At 36.9% G+C, this 21961-nt stretch overlaps 1 protein-coding gene across 4 annotated transcripts in view; it reads right to left on the reverse strand.

Annotated features, from left to right (window-relative positions):
• LOC307191209 (uncharacterized protein) overlaps positions 1 to 21961 on the reverse strand; it is a 773147-nt gene that overhangs the window by 117025 nt on the left and 634161 nt on the right. For 3 of the 4 annotated variants that reach the window (XR_013829639.1, XM_079931055.1, XM_079931053.1), the window contains exons 6-7: positions 11128 to 11216; positions 4822 to 4908 (exon numbers count right to left, since the gene is read on the reverse strand). The gene's annotated coding sequence lies outside the window, so the exon portion shown is untranslated. The remainder of the gene's footprint in view (positions 1 to 4821; positions 4909 to 11127; positions 11217 to 21961) is intronic. The other variant, XM_079931054.1, reaches the window with a different exon arrangement.

Raw genomic sequence — 21961 nt, forward strand, 5'->3', positions numbered from 1 at the left:
ATTAGATAGATTGGGGCATTACACACGTTAAAAAGAAAATGTAATTATGCATTTGCCTTAGTTATCCAGATTGTCTAAGTGAATTATAGTAAATTCTGAGTTTTCTATTTTACTGTGTACCTGTAGGAATTAAAAAAATATTTCACAATTTTTTTTAAGATATAGTCAATCAGTTATGCTTAAAATATTCAGTGGCCAGCTTAGTAATGGTTCTTCCTATTTCTTTTTTCTCTCTCTCCCTAACTCATTTTCCCTTTCCTTTACTCCTGCATCTCTGGGTTTGCATACTGTATTAGTCAGCTTAGGCTGCCATAATAAAATAACATAGACTGGGTCACCCAAGCAATAGAAATTTATTTTCTCTCAGTTTTGGAACCTGGAAGTCAAAGATCAGGGGCCAGCATGGTCAGATTCTAGTGAAAGCTTTCTTTCTGGCTTATAAACAGCTGCCTTCACATTGTGTCCTTACATGGTGGAGAGAGAGTTCTGGTGTCTCTTCCTCTTCTGATAAGGGTACCAGTCCCATCACATCAGGACTCCACCCTTATGACTTCACTTAACTTTAGTCACCTCCTTAAAGACCCTATTTCCAATATAGTCACACGGGGGTTTAAGCTTCAGCATATGAACTCTGGCTGGACACAAGTCAGTCCCTAGTACGTATCTTAAATATTAACACAAAAACATTTGCCTCAAGATCTGCTTCCTTGGAACCAAAACTATGACTGGATTCCCTCCAAATATATTTGAGCACTCTTACATGGTGTGTACTGGTAATAATTTTGTAATATTGAGACATGCATATACATATAAATGAAAATTATAATAAAATTTGGCTCTTTACCAAATTATTATAATCAGGATAGAAACATGATTTTTTTCTCTAATCCATTTGTTTTCTTTGATGCTGTTTCTCTTCCCATTGTGGACTTACTTTTGCTCTTCTTTACACAAGCTTTCTCAAAGTAATCTAAACTTGTCCCATTTATTTCCTCTGATTCTCTCTTAAACTCACTCCCAACAGGCTTTCATTCCCCCAATGAGAACAATGATATTGTTCTCATTTTTCATCCACTCTGATAGGTATTCTTCAAGATGTCTGCCATCAATTCCTTTTTTCCTGTATAAGCATGCTTCCCCTCACAGTAACAGGTGTAGCCTACCTCAACTACCCCTGAATCTGGGCTCATCTTAGTTAACTAGTTCATCAACAGTGTGTTGCAAAAGTGACATTTGGAAACATCTGAGATTGTATTGTAAGAAGGTTTGCAGCTTCTGCCTGAATCTCTTGGATAACTTTTTCTTAGGATGCTGCCTCTCGAAACAGCCTTCATGATCAAAGGCACCTAAGCCAGATGGGGAGGTGACAGATATGTGTTCCTCTTGGCAGCCAGTATTAGTTTCCTATTACTGTCATAATAAATTACCACAAACTTAGAATCTTCAGACAAAATAATTATCTTTCAGGTCTGCCTGAAAGTTATCAGCCTGAGCTAAAATCAAAGTGTTGGCAGGGCTACATTTTCTTCTGGAGACTCAAGGAGAGAATCAATTTTCTTGCCTTTGCGAGTTTCTAGAGGTCACTTGCATTCTTTGCCTGGTGGACCACTTCCTTCAACCTGCAAAGCTAGTAATGAGTGTTGAGTCTTCCACACATCGCTTCACTTCACACTGGGTCTTCTGCCTTCCTCTTCTGTATTTAAGGACCCTTGTGATTACTTAAGGACCCTTGTGATTACATTGATTTCAGTGGGATAATCCAGGAAATTTCCCCTATCTTAAGATCAGGTGATTAGCAACCTTAATTCCATCGGCTGCCTTGATTTTCCTTTGCCATATATTATAGTTAATTCCCAGGTTATGGGATTAGAACTCATACATCTTTGGGAGGTTACTTTCCTGCCTACCACACTGCTCAACCTGAGCATCAAGCTGTCAGCATCAACCACTAGCCATGTGAGTGATCCATCAGGGACATTCAGACCATTAGGGCTTTCAGATGACTAGAGCTGCACGGATATCTAATTGCAACTGCTTGAGGGACCCCAAGTGGGAATCACCCAACCAACACAAGTCAACACGTAGAACCAGAAGACATAATAATAAATTCATGTTTTAAGCCCTGAATTTTAGGATGGGTTGCTATACCACAATACATAATGGGAACCTCATCTTGCTAACTTAACGGTCAATTTTCTTACTCTTTATTTTCATTGAGCTATCAATCAGCACCATTTGACAGAGCTGGTGACTCCCTATTTATTTGGCATACTTTCTTGCTTGATCTTTAGCACATCACACATTTCTGGGATTTCTTTTATCTTTATAGTTGTTTTCTCAGTCCCCTTTGCTAATTCTTCCTCTTCTATCCAACCTCGTAACGTTGGAGTGACCTAGTGCTCTGTCCCTATTCCTCTTCCATATTTATATTTTATCCTTAGGTAATTTCAGTCTCATAGACTTAGATACTAACTATATGCCAACTCCCATGTTTATACCTCCTGTCCAGAATTCTCTGCAAGATAATACTGATAAATCCAATGGACTTCATGACATTTTCAGTTGGATATGAATTGCCATCTCAAACTTTAATTCCCCAAAACTGCCTCTAAATCTGTGTCATGCACAGTTCTTCATCTTAATTGTTAGAAAATCCATTCTTGTAATTTGTCAGGGCATGCACCTTGTAATCATCCCTTTTCTCTCATATCTCATACTCAAAACTAAAATCCATCAGGAGCTATGAAAGGGAGATAGATAACTGGATGGTTATGAACGGTCTCTTCACATTACTGCCTCTGAACGACACATATCACTTCTACCCAAAGCCAAATGACTAGAGCTAATCACCTTTACCTGCAAAATGTTGGCAAGTGTGGAGGAGTAGATGGACTATTTGGGAACCACCACTGTCTCTAGTATAACTTCTTTATGGTCTATGTAAAGAACTCTAATACACAAATTTCACAGTTTGTTTCGCTTAGGTTTCCCTCATACTCCTTTTTTTTAATAAACTTTCAAAAAAATTTTATTTATTTATTTAGGCTGTGCTGGATCTTAGTTGTGGCCCACAGGATCTTCATTGCGGCCTGTGGGATCTTTTAGTTGTGGCATGCAAACTCTTAGTTGCAGCATGCATGCGGGATCTAGTTTCCCAACCAGGGATTGAACCTGGGCCTCCTGTATTGGGAACATGGAGTCTTACCCAATTGAACCACCAGGGAAGTCCCTTCCCTCATACTCTTAATTTGGAGGGTAGGTTGTGTTGTCCCTAAGGAATGTTTAAATGATTTAAGTGAAGTTCAAAGTCTACTGCCAGTAAGTTGTAGAATTCACACACGCATCCCTGCCCTCTGATTTTTACTCAGAATGCCTTCTCATATGCTGTACAGAAGCACTTAATTACTTTTCACTCGAAGTTAGGTTCCTTTATGACATTTTCTCTTCCCATACACACACACACACACACACACACACACACACACACACACACAACACATGGTCTTATAAAATTTCCAGTGGGTTTATGGCTATGCTGAAGTTTTTGCCCCCTCTTCTTTCTACATGCTACTGTTTACAACAGACGCAAGCACGTAGTCAGAAAGAAAACCAGCAGCTGGCTCTCTGGAATTTATTATTCCCAGAGAGCTCAGTAATGTATACATATATTTGAGCCCTGCCCCCAATTTTACCAACATGCTCAGCTCCCGAGTGTCACCTATTGCTAAAAGTGCCTTGGGGGGAAAGTGATAATTACTATAAATGGACATATTTTCATAAATAACCCAGGGAATTCCATTCTACAGGTATAATGAACACTCTCATTCCTAAAGACAAAAATGTCCACAGCACCTTTACTCTTTCACCCCCATGAACACATCTACATCTGTGATAACAATTGCTACATCAGTCCTGGAATTTGTATTTGGCTTATGTTACACATGAGTCAGTGTAAGTGTGGCATAATTATTGCTGTTTCACAGAGTAACCATATGTGCACATCTCACCACTAAATACCAGAATTTAGCATGCTGCTTGGCACATAGTAGGCACTCAGTAAAAATATGTTGACTGAATACGTAAAACAATGAAATTATTAAGTCTAATCTCGCTATATTGAAAAAGACAAGTCACTCATAAAGCAAGAATTATCAAAAAAAGTAATCTTCTAAGATACATCACCTATTAACTGCAAGATCCTAATCAATAACTTGACCTACTTACATAATACCTCACATAACGTTGATGTGAGGATTAAGTAAATGATTCATCCAAATCACCTAGCTTGTATCTGACACATTGGAACAATTCAATACACATTTAAAACAAAAAAAAAATAGATAGCATCAACCAAAAGAAGTAATAAAACATAGATTTTAGAAATTCCTTTGGAAAGGAAGTCTAAGAAATATTTTCCTAAATTGTTTATTCTAAAACCTTGAAAAGATAATATCTGTAAGAAAGACCCTCTCAAAATGTTTGCAAGAAATACTAGCTCGTACATTTATAATTACACCAAACTTTGCTAGGTTATCTCTCCTAGATCCCATCAGTTAACAATAAAAAAAAAATTTCAAAATATTTGAACTGAATAGTAAGCTTACAATATGCCCTATTAACTTCACAAATTCTGCAAGTAGGTATGTGGCATGTATGCTATTAATTTCTCTGGCGTACTACTTGAATGCATAGGATTTGTATGTCAGAGATTACGAAGTATTTTTTTCACAAACATTGAGTACTGAAGTAGCCCTTTCTCTTTTTATATAAGCATTGCTTATAGACTTTGTTTTCATTCTTCACAAAAAGCTAGACACAAACCTGTTATTCCAGGGCTCTCAGCAGCGTTCAGAGGAGCACCAGGCTTCCTTCCATGGTCTCATTTTAACATGTATCCACTTCCTGAATCTGGAAAAGCAAAATGACTGATTTAGGCTAAGTCATTATGGAAGATAGACTATCAGTTTTAAAATTTGATCATTTACAAAATAATTTGTAACCTTTTTTGTGATTTCTATCCTCATTCCCTAGTTTACTTTGAGGTGCTTTCCTTCTCTCTCCACAATTTCCTTTTCTTAAGAATTCTCAGAGTATGAACATGTCTATCCTCTCTCCCAACCTTTGTAAACTTTCCCTGAACCTTTTCTTCTTCTTTATTCAAGCCCCTTGAAAATATCCTATATGTGCTAGCTTCTTTTACTCACCTCCCAACTCTCCCTCTCCAGCTAGCATCTTAAAAGATCCTTAGCTAATATCACAGGAACAAAAAGGAGAAGAACTGTTTTGAAAAGAAAGGCTGTTTGACAACAGTGTTAAATGCCATGCAGAGGACAACGAATGATGTTGACACATAAAGAAAATCAAAAATGACTTGATCTTTTATAGTCTCCCCAGTGATCTCACTTCCATTAGTGATATCTCTTCCCCTCATCCTTATCATGGTTAGAGTTAAGTTTCTGAAATGAAAATCTTCATATATCAATACCATGATGACATTTTTCAATAGTTCTCTTAACTTGCAGATTGCAGTCTGATCTCCTTAATACTGTGGATAAGCCCCAGTTCTCGGGACCCTGCCTGCCATTTCAATAAAATATCTTACCACATGTTCTCATCAGTTGGGTTACAAAAGAACTGAATTCCTAGTTGCTCTATGCCTGCATCAGGTGATTTCATGCTCTGTGCTATGGCTTGGAAGTGTCTGGAACCCCCTTCACATCTTCTTCTAACTGGCAGACACTTTTCCATCACTAACAGTCTCACTTTAGAGATCACTGCATAATTTTCTGACTCTAGACAAATTCACTTAGATGCTTCTCTTTCTAGTCATTCACCTTACTTCTATGGTATAAGTACTGCTATAATTATTTGTTAACTTATTTTTCTCTGTACTGCTGTCTAAGCCACCTCTAGGCAAGGAATGTGTATTTCTTCTTGTGTAACTAGGATACAAAATGACTGACAAAATTATGGTATTTGATAGATGCCGATCTGGACTAAAAGATAGTATATGGCCCTTTACTTATAATGTTTAAATTATTTGAATACTAATATTTAGTATTTGTGAATGCAAGAGGATTGGAGTAAAAATGACATGGCATGAGTGTCCTGGCTGAATGATGTAAGGTCAATTTATTTAAATGTTTTGGTCTCTGGCACCTCACTTGCTACATGCAGATACTGATTTTTCATTTCAGAGTATTGTTGTATTGCTAACTTCTTTAAACAGTGCATCACTTGCCTATACAGTAGGTGCTCAATAGATGCTAGCTATGTCTATCTTACCTTGTGCTTTGCCTCGGTAGTCAACCACTAGTTTTTCTTTGTAATACTAAAACTCCCTTAATACAGAAGGTATTGGATAATATAGAATAGAAAACCAAAGGATATTATTTATCCAAGTTAAACACTAAAAATCTTCTACATTGAGTGAGGAATCAGAGAACTCAGCATTTCTAAGATCTTTGAAAACCAGAGCATCAGCCTTATGGGCCAATCAGCCTATTTTGTGTGTGCAGGCATTTGTTTTGGAAAGACTCACAATGGGGTAATTACCTATTCACTTTAACAGCCTTGGCTGTAGCTACCACTGAATCAATGTAAGTTAATGTAGCAGATCAAGTTTTTTGTTTTCTTTTAGTTATTTTGCTTCTAAAACAGTAAAAGATAATGAGTAACAGAAGATGAAAACACAAACATACACACATATATAAAGGAAAATACTTTATATTCTTACACTAAATATGCAGTAAATGATGCAAAACACAAAATACATTTTGCACAGTATTTCTCCCAGACACCAAATTTAGAAATAAGTCCAAGGTATGACTAGGACTATGAATTTAGCTAGAGTTTAATACTAGAATAAGAAACCTACAGTCTGGGAAAATTTCCAATCTTAGCAAACATAACTGTAAGTAGTTTTCTTTTCTCTCTGAGTTTTTATTGCAGACTGCCTCAGAAGCATGCTACCTTCTCCTTTTACCTGGAGTTATGGTATCCAATTCCCTGAATTAAACACATTAGAGACTCTTGAGAAGTCACAGACAATGGATCACCAGAGATCAAGAGAGGAAGAAGATATTTTCTAATGAAATTATCCTTAACCACAATATTAAAGCATGTGATCATTCTCCTAATGTTTAACATAAAATAAAATGTACTATTACCTTGCAAAATTCATTTTGGCATGACACTATTATGGATTAAGGTATTATCCATCAGTCTTGATGATAATAAATGAAAAGATCTATAAGCAGTTTCACTCTCCCACCAATATATTAAAACAAAAACAGTAAAGCAGTCTCCAATTAGGCAACATTTCAGTTTATCTGTACCAATACATTGATTTCATCAATAAATTATTCAAGTCACTAATTGATGATAGGATTGCCCTTTCACACAGCTATGGAAACAAATGAGAAATCCAACAGAAAATAGTGTTAGTTTCCACAAGTTTAGCTGCTTTGTGAAATATCAAGCAAACGTATTTATGATAAAACTCAGTAGATTCATAAATTAAAAATAACATACTATTGATGAAGATGACTTTTTTTCACTATGGACAGTATATCTGAATTGTAATTAATAATACCATGTAGTATCAAAATCCCTTCAGATTTGTAAATCCAAAATATAAATAATGAAATGTTGAAAGCAATTTTAGTATGCACACCTTGCTGTTAAAAAAAAAAAATCAAGATGAACTCTACAACAGCTCCAAAACATTAGAAAAGATATAAAAATCTATAATTTGCTAGATTATGTATATATGATAATATACAATAATTAACTGGCTTTTAGAAATTTGCTTAAATCCTTAGACCATATATTCTACATATATATTAGGATATTATGCATAAATATAGAGAAATCATGTAATGTACACCCACATGCCCATTACCTCGAGTAGATAATAAAATTTTTTCCATATTTATATCTTCTATTTTTGCTAAAATATTTAATTAAATTATTAACATTATGAATCTTCACTATGAAATATTTTATTATGCTTTTCTAAATAAATCAGGACATTTTAGTACTTAAAAGTAATACCCTATTACATCTAAAAAAATAATTATTGCAACATTAAAGCAGTTATTCATTAAAATAACCTGATACACATCTCATATTCAAATTCCCAAATTGCCACATTATTGTTTCTTTACCCCTGTTGCCTTAGTCAGTTCAGGCTGCTACAACAAAATACCATGGACTGGGTGGCTTATTAAAAAAACCAGAAATTTATTTCTTATAGTTGTGGAAGATGGAAAGTCCAAGATCAAGGCACTGGCAGATTTGATGTCTGGTGAGAGTTAGGACCCACTTCGTGGTTCATAAACAGCCAAGTATCTTCTTGCTGTGCCCTCACATGCCAGAAGGAATGAGTGACGTCTCTGGTGTCTCCTCATCAGGGCACTAAACCCCACATCCTAATACCATCACATAAGGGTTAGAGCTTCAACATATGAATTTAGGGGTGAAACAAAGATCCAGCCTCAACACCTTTATTTCCTATACACTAAAATTTTTGAAGTCTCTATTTAACTCAAGTGAAACATTTTTGGCGAGAATACCTCATGGGTAGTGTGTATTTGTAGTAAATACTGCAGCACATGGGTAGTAGTTACATAGTGCTTTGTCCTTCCATTCACAGTGATGCCTAAGTTATTCACCAAGTGAGGGTGGAGATAGCTTTATTCATCCCTTGAAAACATACATTTTTTTCTTCCCTGAGACTAGAAATCCTGGGTGGTGTAATATTTTTGTACCCTGAGAAAAATTTGCCCACCAACTTTTCATCCAATAGCTATAAAATGGTGATTTTCTAAAGCTTTCTTACCTTCACGTTTATTGGACTGCTCTCTTCTGTAAAGAAGAGCTTTCCCGATAAAGTAAAGCTATTTGCTTAATGTGTAATATAATATCTTCTAGAAATAATATTTTATTTATTTTAATTAACAATTTTTATGGGTAAAAATGTGATAAAATAGCTACATCAGATAGTAAAAATATGTTTCTGTTTGGTTGTAAGAAGCTTTCTCTTTTATTATTATGGCTTCATAGATTTTTACATATTTAATTTTGTCCAATTAATTATAGCACTTATTTCATTTTTAAAAATTTCATTGAAGTATACATACATCTAGAAAGACACAAAAAACATAAGTACATAAATTTTCACAAAGTACAGAGCACCTGTCTTAACACTCAGATGAAAAAGAGAACTTAGAAGCATCTCAGAAACCTCCCTTATGCCCTTCTCCTGTCATCCCCAAAGTACCTACTACCCTCACATCTAAAACCACAGATTAGCACTGCCTGTTTTTGAACTTTATGAATACAAAAATTTACACTATGCATTATTCTGTGTCTGGATCTTTTCACCCAATTATATTTATCAGATTTATCCATAGTGTTGCTTATAGTTGTGTTCATTCTCATTGCTATAGTTTCCAATTCCATTTTTGAATATGCAACTATTTATCTATCCATTCTACCCTTGTTGTGAATGTGCATACTTTCCAGGTTTGGGATATTACAAATAATGTTGCTATGAACATTTTTGTAATATCTTTTGTTTGATAGATATGTACTTTTCTATTGGGTATATATAGATATATACTTCCACATACATCAAAACATAATGCATATATATTCTAACACTATCATTAATAACACGTAAGGGTTCCAATTCTATCTATATCCCTGCCAACTTGATTATTTTCATACTTTTTTACTTCAGCATTCTTGTGAGTGATAGTGGTATCACACTGCATTGTTTTAGTTCCCTGATGACTAATAACAATAAAATATTTTTTATATATTCACTGGTGTTTTGCATATATCTTTTTTTGGTATAACACTTGTTTGTTATTTTTTCTAAACTGTTGTTAGGTTGTCTACCTTTCTTATTGATTTATAGAATATTTGTAGGAGTTACTCTGAATAAGGGTTCTTAGTAAGATATACAAATTGAGAATATCCATCCCCCCCATACAGTGTTCTCTCTACACTATTAATGTGTCATTACCTTGAAATAATCCAACTTTGAAAAGTTTCCAATTTAAAATATGTTTTCCTTTAGTTCTTTTTGTATTGTGTCAAAAATAATTTTTCTACTTCAAGGCCATGAAGTAGAAAAATACTTCTATATTTTCTTCCAAAGCTCTACTGTTTTACCATTCACATTTGGTTGTGAAATTTCTGGAATTAACTTGTCCTTTTACACACACTGAATTTGTTTTGCTAATATTTCGCTCAGGATTTTCTACTTTTTCTTTGGTCAATTTTCATTTTTTTAAAACTTCTCTTGGATAAATACCTAGAAGTGGAATTACTAGGTCAGTGTTTAACTATATAAAAATCTGCCAAAAAAAAAAAAAATGTGCCGAACTGTCTTCCAAGGTGATCATGTCATTTGTGCTCCTAGTAGAAACATATGAGAATTCCAGTTGCTCCAAATCTTCACAAAAATGTTACAATATAAGTCTTATTAATTTAGAGATTCTTATGGACATGAGGTAGTATCTTAGTGTGGTTTTAATTGTTATTTCTTTAATAAATAATGACGTTGAGTATATTCCCATGTGTTTATTTGCCATTTGTATATATTGTTTGCTGACATCGCTATTTAAGTCTTTGATCCATCTTGTTATGAGATTGTTTTTATTCTTATAGCTGAGTTTTGGCAGTATTTTATGTCTGCTAAATGTAACTCTTTATTATATATGTTTATTATTCTTCTTCTGAAAAGGATTCCCTGAAGTACAATTTATCAATGTTTTCTTTTATAATCAGTTCTATTTTTAATTGTACTTAAAATAATTGCTTGGCACAAAGTCATTAAGATTGCCAGGTTTCTGATGTCTTTGAATATATCATTTTACAATTGTATAGCTTTTTAGTTGTTCTCAGCAGGAACATTGACCTGCTATCAACACTATCTCCTACTCAGGAGCAGAATTTTGTTGTTGTTGCTCAACTATTTCATTATGTGTAATATTAAATGGGAAGCTTTCTGGAAGAAACAAGTTATCCATTAATTTCATCTTTTATAGTTAAATATAACTATTATTTGATATCTGAGAATATCCAATTAGGTATTAGAAAGAGCTTCAAAATTACCTTGGACAACTTCAAAACAGGCTTTGATCTTTCAAACCAAGATGCCCTTATTAACAGTCCAAAATGTGGTTCAAAATTTCTTATTCTTCCTATAAAATATACGAAGGAAAATTTTGATAAATATTGAAATGATGATGTATTTAACTAATAAAATAATAAAATGTAGGTATGCTAGCAGATATATCAAGTTTTCACCCAGATGCCTGTTAGATACCCTATGAAGTGCAGAAGCAAATATATGGAGATTCTAACCAAACTCTAAAGTTATATCTTAAAGATTCAATATATACGTTATTCTAATCACAATGAGAAAGATTTCATAATTATTCCTGGTTTCTAAGATAAAGAGAAGGAAAATAATTTCTTATTATATTTTGACCCAAGTGTTTGGTGTTTTGCTTCTCCACCACCCTCTTCTATGTCTAAAACCTGGGAAACCCTAGATAATTGTAGTAAATCAAAGTTTTATAGCAGTTCAGTGAGATATTTTTAAAAAACAGTGAACACTGGCCACATATATTTTAAGTTCATTGTGCCAATAAATTTGAGAAACTACTAGGACAAATAATTTGATATAACATACATAAAGTATCTGGAGTTGACTTGTTTTTTTTAACTATTAGGAATGATTTTATTTTTAAATGAGGGCATTTCAAGATTATAGCATCCATCTAAGAATCCACCTCACAGTGGATATTGATGTCTTAAATGTGAATTAGGTGCACATCTAGATGGACATTTCATTTAATTTCTGTAAATTTAGATATTTAGCAAAATGCTGAAGAAAAGATAGCATATTCCTATGATACTCATGTGCAATCCTTTCAGAGAAAAGTTCTAGAGACTTACAATTACTCCTTATCATAACTAACACTCTTGGAAAAATCAGGAAGAAACATTTTTGTGATGTTCCTAGTTTTACCTATGCTGAAGCCCCATCAAGAAAATAATTCTGAGCATTCATAAAAATATATGGACAGGAGCACAGGGAAACCTTTAAGATGGCCGAAGAATAAGACGTGGAGATCACCTTCTGCCCCACAGATACATCAGAGATACATCTACAAGTGGAACAACTCCTACAGAACACCTACTGAAAGCTGGCAGAAGACCTCAGACCTCCCAAAAGGCAAGAAACTCCCCACATACCTGGGTAGGGCAAAAGAAAAAAGAATAAACAGAGACAAAAGAATAGGGACAGGACCTGCACCAGTGAGAAGGAGCTGTGAAAGAGGAAAGGTTTCCACACACTAGGAGCCCCTGCGCGGGCAGAGACTGCGGGTGGTGGAGGTGGGGAGCTTTGAAGCCGCGGGGGAGAGCACAGCGACAGGGGTGCAGAGGGCAAACCTGAGAGATTCCCACACAGAGATGCAGACCAGCACTCATCAGCCCAAGAAGCTTGTCTGCTCACCCGCCTGCCGGGATGGGTGGGGGCTGGGAGCTGAGGCTCAGGCTTCAGAGATCAGATCCCAGGGAGAGGACTGGGCTAGGTGGCGTGAACACAGCCTGAAGGGGGGCTAGTGCACCACAGCTAGCCAGGAGGGAGTCCAGGAAATATCTGGACCTGCCTAAGAGGCAAAAGACCATTGTTTCGAGGTGTGCAAGGAGAGGGGATCCAGAGAACCACCTAAATGAGCTCCAGAGATGGGTGCGAGCTGCGGCTATCAGCACGGACCCCAGAGATGGACATGAGATGCTAAGGCTGCTGCTGCAGCCACCAAGAAGCCTGTGTGCAAGCACAGGTCACTCTCCACACCTCCCCTCCCAGGAGCCTGTGCCAACCGCCACTGCCAGGGTCCCGTGATCCAGGGACAACTTCCCCGGGAGAGCACACGACACGCTTCAGGCTGTTACAACCTCACGCCAGCCTCTGCTGTCGCAGGCTCGCCTGCATTCCGTACCCCTCCCTCCCCCTGGCCTGAGTGAGCCAGAGCCACTTAATCAGCTGCTACTTTAACCCCCTGCTGTCTGGGCAAAGAATAGATGCCCACAGGAGACCTACACGCAGAGGCGGGGCCAAATCCAAAGCTGAACACCAGGAGCTGTGCGAACAAAGATGAGAAGGGGAAATCTCTCCCAGCAGCCTCAGGAGCAGTGGATTAAATCTCCACAATCACCTTGATGTACCCTGCACCTGTGAAATACCTGAATAGACAATGAATCATCCCAAAATTGAAATGGTGGACTTTGGGAGAAACAATATATATATATATTTTTCCTTTTTCTCTTTTTGTGAGTGTGTATGTGTATACTTCTTTGGGTGATTTTCTCTGTATAGCTTTGCTTTTGCCATTTGTCCTAGGGTTCTGTCTGTCCGGTCTTTTTTTGTTTGTTTTTTCTTTTTTCTTTTACTACAGTTTTTAGCGCTTGTTATCATTGGTGGAGTTGTTTGTTGGTTTGGTTGCTCTCTCCTTTCTTTCTTTCCTTTTTGCTTCTTTTTTTTTATTACTCTTTCTTTTATTTTTAATAATTATTTTTTTATTTTAATAACTTTATTTTATTTTTTCTTTCTTCTTTCTTTCTTTCTCCCTTTTCTTCTGAGCCATGTGGCTGACAGGGTCTGGGTCACAGCTGCTCTGGCTTCGTGTCAGGCCTGTGCCTCTGAGGTGGGAGAAACGAGTTCAGGACACTGGTCCACCAGAGACCAACCGGCTCAAGGTAATATCAAACAGTAAAAGCTCTCCCAGAAATCTCCATCTCAATGCTAAGACCCAGCTCCAATCAACGACCAGCAAGCTACAGTGCTGTATGCCCTATGCCACACAACTAGAAAGACAGGAACACAGCCCCACCCATTAGCAGAGAAGCTGCCTAAAATCATAATAAGGTCACAGACACCCCAAAACACACCACTGATGCAGTCCTGCCCACCAGAAAGAAAAGATCCAGCCTCATCCAACAGAACACAGGCACTAGTCTCCTCCACCGGGAAGCCTACACAACCCACTGAACCAACCTCACCTACTGGGGTCAGACACCAAAAACAACAGGAACTACGAGCCTGCAGTCTGAAAAAAGGAGACCCCAACCACAGAAAGTTAGGCAAAATGAGAAGACAGAGAAACACACAGCAGATGAAGGAGCAAGGTAAAAACGCACCAGACCAAACAAATGAAGAGGAAATGGGCAGTCTACCTGAAAAAGAATTCAGAGTAATGATAGTAAAGATGATCCAAAATCTTGGAAATAGAATGGAGAAAATACAAGAAATGTTTAACAGGACCTGGAAGAACTAAAGAGCAAAGAAACAATGATGAACAACACTAAATGAAATTAAAAATTCTCTGGAAGGAATCAATAGCACAATAACTGAGAAAGAAGAATGGATAAGTGACCTGGAAGATAAAATAGTAGAAATAACTACTGAAGAGCAGAATAAAGAAAAAAAGAATGAAAAGAACTGAGGAGAGTCTCAGAGACCGCTGGGACTACATTAAATGCACCAACATTCCAATTATAGGGGTCCCAGAAGAATAAGAGAAAAAGTAAGGGACTGAGAAAATATTTGAAGAGATCATAGTTGAAAACTCCCCTAATATAGGAAAGGAAATAGTCAATCAAGTCCAGGAAGCACAGAGAGTTCCATACAGGATAAATAGAAGGAGAAACACGCCAAGACACATATTAAACAATCAAAAATTAAATACAAATAAAAAAATATTAAAAGCAGCAAGGGAAAAACAACAAATAACATACAAGGGAATCCCCATAAGGTTAACAGCTGATCTTTCAGCATAACTCTGCAAGCCAGAAGTGAGTGGCAAGACATATTTAAAGTGATGAAAGGGAAAAACCTACCACCAAATTATTCTACCCAGCAAGGATCTCATTCAGATTCGATGAGAAATTAAAACCTTTCCAGACAAGCAAAAGCTAAGACAATTCAGCACCACCAAACTGGCTTTACAACAAATGCTAAAGGGATTTCTCTAGGCAGGAAACACAAGAGAAGGAAAAGGCCCTCAATATCAAACCAAAAACAATTGAGAAAATGGTAATAGAAACACACATATCGATAACTACCTTAAAGGTAAATGGATTAAAAGCTCCCACCAAAAGACATAGACTGGATGAATGGATCAAAAAACAAGACGTGTATATATGCTGTCTGCAAGAGACCCACTTCAGACCTAGGGACACACACAGATTGAAAGTGAGGGCAAGGAAAAAGATATTCTATGCAAATGGAAAACAAAACAAAGCTGGAGTAGCAATTCTCATATCAGACAAAATAGACCTTAAAATAAAGACTGTTACAAGAGACAAAGAAGGACACTACATAATGATCAAGGGATCAAACCAAGGAGAAGATATAACAATTGTAAATATTTATGCACCCAACAGAGGAGCACCTCATTACATAAGGTAAATGCTAATAGCCATAAAAGGGGAAATCGACAGTAACACAATCATATTAGGGGACTTTAACACCCCACTTTCACCAAAGGACAGACCATCCAAAATGAAACTAAATAAGGAAACAGAGGCTTTAAATGATACATTAAACAAGATGGACTTAATTGATATTTATAGGACATTCCATCTAAAAACAACAGAATACACTTTCTTCTTAAGTGCTCATGGAACATTCTCCAGGAAAGATTGTATCTTGGGTCACAAATCAAGCCTTCATAAATTTAAGAAAACTGAGATCGTATCAAGTATTTTTTCCATCCACAATGCTATGAGACTAGATATCAATTACAGGAAAAAAATCTGTAAAAAATAGAAACACATGGAGGCTAAACAATACACTACTTAATAACCAAGAGTTCAATGGAGAATCAAGGAGGAAATCAAAAAATACCTAAAAACAGATGACAATGAAAACACAATGACCCAAAACCTATGGGATGCAGCAAAAGCAGTTCTAAGAGGGGAGATCATAGCAATGCAATCCTACCTCAAGAAACAAGAAATATCTCAAATAAACAACCCAAACTTACACCTAAAGCAATTAGAGAAAGAAGAATAAAAAAAACCAAAGTTAGCAGAAAGAAACAATCATAATGATCGGATCAGAAATAAATGAAAAAGAAATGAAGGAAACAATAGCAGAGATCAATAAAACTAAAGCTGGTTCTTTGAGAAGATAAACAAAATTGATAAATCATCAGTCAGAATCGTCAAGAGAAAAAGGGAGAAGACTCAAAGCAACAGAATTAGAAATGAAAAAGGAGAAGTAAAAATTGACACTACAGAAAAACACAGGCTCATGAGAGATTACAACAAGCAACTAGATGCCAATAAAATGGACAACCTGGAAGAAATGGACAAATTCTTAGAAAAGCACAACCTTCCAAGACTGAACCAGGAACAAATAGAAAATATAAACAGACCAATCACAAGCACTGAAATTGAGACTGTGATTAAAAATCTTCCAACAAACAAAAGTCCAGGACCAGATGGCTTCAGAGGCGAATTCTAGCAAACACGTACAGAAGAGCTAACACCTATCTCTCCCAAATTCTTCCAAAATATAGCAGAGGGAGGAACACTCCCAAACTCATTCTATGAGGCCACCATCACCCTGCTACCAAAACCAGACAAAGATGTCACAAAGAAAGAAAACTACAGGCCAATATCACTGATGAACATAGATGCAAAAATCCTCAACAAAATACTAGCAAACAGAATCCAACAGCACATTAAAAGGATCATACACCATGATCAAGGTGGCTTCATCCCAGGAATGTAAGGATTCTTCAATATATGCAAATCAATCAATGTGATACACCATATTAACAAACTGAAGGAGAAAAACCATATGATCATCTCAATAGATGCAGAGAAAGCTTTTGACAAAATTCAACACCGATTTATGATAAAAACCCTCCATAAAGTAGGCATAGAGGGAACTTTCCTCAACATAATAAAGGCCATATATGACAAACCCACAGCCAACATCATTCTCAATTGTGAAAAACTGAAACCATTTCCACTAAGATCAGGAACAAGACAAGGTTGCCCACTCTCACCACTAGTATTCAACATAGTTTTGGAAGTTTTAGCCAGAGCAATCAGAGGAGAAAAAGAAATAAAAGGAATCTGAATCAGAAAAGAAGAAGTAAAGCTCTCACTATTTGCAGATGACATGATACTATACATAAAGAATCCTAAAGATGCTACCAGAAAACTACTGGAGCTAATCCATGAATTTGGTAAAGTAGCAGGATACAAAATTAATGCACAGAAATCTCTTGCATTCCTATACACTAATGATGAAATATCTGAAAGAGAAATTAAGGAAACACTTCCAGTTACCATTGCAACAAAAAGAATAAAATACCTAGGAATAAACTGACCTAAAGAGACAAAAGCCTTGTATGCAGAAACTATAAGACACTGATGAAAGAAATTAAAGATGATACAAACAGATGGAGAGATATACTGTGTTCTTGGATTGGAAGAATCAACATTGTGAAAATGACTATACTACCCAAAGCAATCTACAGGTTCAATGTAATCCCTATCAAACTACCAATGGCATTTTTCACAGAAGTAGATTTAAAAATTGCACAATTTGCATGGAAACTCAAAAGACCCCGAATAGCCAAAGCAATCTTGAGAAAGAAAAACGGAGCTGGAGGAATCAGGCTCCTGGACTTCAGACTATACTACAAAGCTACAGTAATCAAGACAGTATGGTACTGGCACAGAAACAGAAATACAGACAATGGAACAGGATAGGAAGCCCAGAGATAAACCCATGCACATATGGTCACCTTATGTGTGATAAAGGAGGCAAGAATATACAACGGAGAAAAGACAGCTTCTTCAATAATGGTCCTGGGGAAACTGGAGAGCTATATGTAAACGACTGAAATTAGAACACTCCCTAACACCATACACAAAAATAAACTCAAAATCGATTAAAGACCTAAATGTAAGGCCAGACACTATCAAACTCTTAGAGGAAAACATAGGCAGAACACTCTATGACATGGATCACAGCAACATCCTTTTTGACCCACCTCTAGAGAAACAGAAATAAAAACAAAAATAAACAAATGGGACCTCGTGAAACTTAAAAGATTTTGCATAGCAAAGGAAAGCATAAACAAGACGAAAATAAAACCCTCAGAATGGGAGAAAATATTTGCAAGTGAAGCAACCGACAAAGGATTAATCTCCAAAATTTACAAGCAGCTCATGCAGCTCAATATCAAAAAAACAAACAACCCAATCCAAAAATGGGCAGAAGCCCTAAATAGACATCTCTCCAAAGAAGATATACAGATTGCCAACAAACACATGAAAGAATGCTCAACATCACTAATCATTAGAGAAATACAAATCAAAACTACAATGAGGTATCACGTCACATCAGTCAGAATGGCCATCACCAAAAAATATACTAAGAATAAATGCTGGAGGGCCTCCGTGGTGGCACAGTGGTTGAGAGTCTGCCTGCCGATGCAGGGGACACAGGATCGTGCTCTGGTCCGGGAAGATCCCACATGCCGCGAAGTGGCTGGGCCTGTGAGCCATGGCTGCTGAGCCTGCGCATCCAGAGCCTGTGCTGTGCAACAGGAGAGGCCACAATAGTGAGAGGCCCGTGTACCGCAAAAAAAAAAAAAAAAAAAAAAAAAAAAGAATAAATGCTGGAGAAGGTGTGGACCAAAGCTGTTGGTGGGAATGTAAATTGATACAGCCACTATGGAGAACAGTATGGAGGTTCCTTAAAAAACTACAAATAGAACTACCATACGACCCAGCAATCCCACTACTGGGCATATAACCTGAGAAAACCATAATTCAAAAAGAGTCGTGTACCAAAATGTTCATTGCAGCTCTATTTACAATAGGCAGGACATGGAAGCAACCTACGTGTCCATTGATAGATGAATGCATAAAGAAGATGTGGCACATGTATTCAATGGAATAATACTCAGCCATCAAAAGAAATGATATTGAGTTATTTGTAGTGAGCTGGATGGATCTAGAGTCTGTCATACAGAGTGAAGTAAGTCAGAAAGAGAAAAACAAATACCGTATGCTAACACATATATATGAAATGTTAAAAAAAAAAAAAACTGGTTCTGATGAACCTAGGGGCAGGACAGGAATAAAGATGCAGACGTAGAGAATGGACTTGAGGATACAGGGAGGGGGAAGGGTAAGCTGGGACGAAGTGAGAGAGTGGCATGCAGTTATATCTAATACCAAATGTAAAATAGATAGCTAGTGGGAAGCAGCCATATAGCCTTAGGAGATCAGCTCGGTGCTTTGTGACCACCTAGAGGGGTGGGATAGGGAGGGTGGGATGGAGATGCAAGAGTGAGGAGATATTGGGATATATGTATATGTATTGCCAATTCACTTCGTAATACAGCAGAAACTATCACAGCATTGTAAAGCAGTTATACTCCAATAAAGATGTTAAAAAAAAAATTTTAAAATGAGCATGGAATTCTGAGCATTAATTCCTTGCTTAGTGTGTTGTCAGTGTGTATAAAAGTAGACTTAGTCACCTGATGTATAGAGAAATAAATATAATTAAATTTAAAAAAATAGACTTTGTCCTCATAGAATACATTTCTCTTGGGAATTCCCCTTGGGGGGAAAATATATGGACACATATCAATGAGGATTGGTTCAAGTGTATATAATAATAATAATAATAATTTGAATTAAACACACTAGAATTTATTCTATCTCATTAAAATGAAAACAAAACAAACATTACCAAAGGTATCAACAAAAAAACAGCATCAACAACAAAAAGCAGGACTTCCTAAGGCAATATGAAAGCTCTGTAAAGTCATTTTACTTCTCTCTGCTAAGCTGACTTCTATACTCAAGGTCAGAGCACAGACCAGTATATACAAACAGCACAGCCATCATGTTCGTTCTTCCAGGCAAAGAAAAGAGAGGAAGAACAATATAGGTGTCCTAAACAGCTGGGTGAGTTTTTTTTTTTTTTTGCGGTACGCAGGCCTCTCACTGTTGTGGCCTCTCCCGTTGCGGAGCACAGGCTCCGGACGCACCGGCTCAGCGGCCATGGCTCATGGGACCAGCCGCTCCGCGGCATATGGGATCTTCCTGGACTGGGGCACGAACCCGCGTCCCCTGCATCGGCAGGTGGACTCTCAACCACTGCGCCACCAGGGAAGCCCTGGGTGAGTTTTTTTAATCAGGCTTCCTAGGAGTTCCACATGGCATTTCTGTTTACAAGTGCTTGGCCAGAACTAAGTCGCACTGTCACATCTAGCTGCAAAGGAGGTTGGGAAATACAGTCTAGGAAATGTGTCCCAGTGAAAAACGGGCTCTTTTACAAAACAAATGTGAGAAATTTGATTTGGTGTATAAAATTATGAGTCAGCTACAGTATTCCCGTTTGCCTTGCCTCATTTGCATCATCCTTATTTCTATACATAGACAAGCTTTACTTCTCATAACCCCAGATTCTCTTTAAGTTACTAGATCTACATCTGGACTAGTTCGGCTTCCCAGATCAGGTTCATATGTGTCTTCTCCTGGTCTACTAAGCTATAAACTGAATGATAACTCATCTGTTTCAAAATCACTCATTTCACATTGATGGACAAGGAACAACACAGCTCATTAAAACTCCTTTCTATATGAGGGGTAAATAGGTAATATTTAGCAGTCCCTGGTTCCTGGCCAACAATATTGATATTTAGGCTGCACTAAGCATAAGTTAGTTGGTTAGCCCCCAGCTTTGCACTCCAGAATGCTATTCCTGGCACATTATCCCCAGTTGCCATATCAGAACTGGAGTGTGGATTATAACGTTAGCAGCTCATCTTCTCTTGGTGCAGGGCACCAAGACAAGCTTCTGTAGGTAGAATTAGAGTTTCTTTTATAATACGGTTTCCTCAAAAAACCGGTAAACTCAGGGTCTGTATTTTTTTTGTCAATATGTGTTTGAATAACTACAAGCTTTATCAGGCAGTAATATTTAAGCTTAACGTCTCAGATCTTTACTTGCTAGCTTCAGTGCTTTTTCTATCCATCTCTCATCATTTACTGGCCCATGCCGCAAAGTCTTCTTAAACAATAGGCTCTGCTGGGAAGGGAATACTTAATTCAGTCTTTACCAGTACACTCATCACCTTGTACAATGAAGCACAAATCTTATTTTTTAAGACTGCATTTTCTAAATTTGCCAAGCCCCAAAATTACAGCACTCTTAGTCTCATATTACAAATTCTTTCTATAGAAGTTATGCTTGGATGTTTTCTCCCATTTTTTGTTTTGTTTAAAATATTTTTTCCCCTTGTCTAGAAATAATAGTTGTATGCAGAGGAGAGGTGAGAAATTTAGGTGGCTTATAAATTCTTAAATCAAGAGCACCCTCTTCTACTGCTTGTATTTATTGTATTGATTTAATACATTCAGTTTCTTTAAGTGATGGGTTATTGTACTGAGAGAATAGGTGTTATGTCATTCAATTCTTATTTCCTTCTTTTTCTTCACCACCGAGAATCATAGGGACATCTCTGCCTTCTAAATGACTTATCTCTTCCCCAGGGGCACTGCTTTATCAAGACTGCCACCTCTGATCTCATTCAGTCTTAAAGCCTATTTTATTCTCCCATACAGGAGTCAGCAAACTATAACCCAGGAGCTAAGTCTAGCCCTCTGCCTATATTTGTAAATCATATGTTTTGGGAAATAACCATGCCTATTTTTTATATATCACCTAAGACTGTGTTCATGCTACAATGACAGAATTGAGTAGTACCACAGAGACCATTATGGGCTGAAAAGCCTATAAAATACTATTTGGACCTTTACATAAAAGGTTGGCAACCCCTGCCATGGTAGCTAGTACTCTTATCTATTCATTTCAGAAATATTCAGTGTA

This window comes from Stenella coeruleoalba (genome assembly GCF_951394435.1).
Source record: "Stenella coeruleoalba genome assembly, chromosome: 9".
In the NCBI taxonomy this organism is placed as follows: Eukaryota; Metazoa; Chordata; class Mammalia; order Artiodactyla; family Delphinidae; genus Stenella; species Stenella coeruleoalba.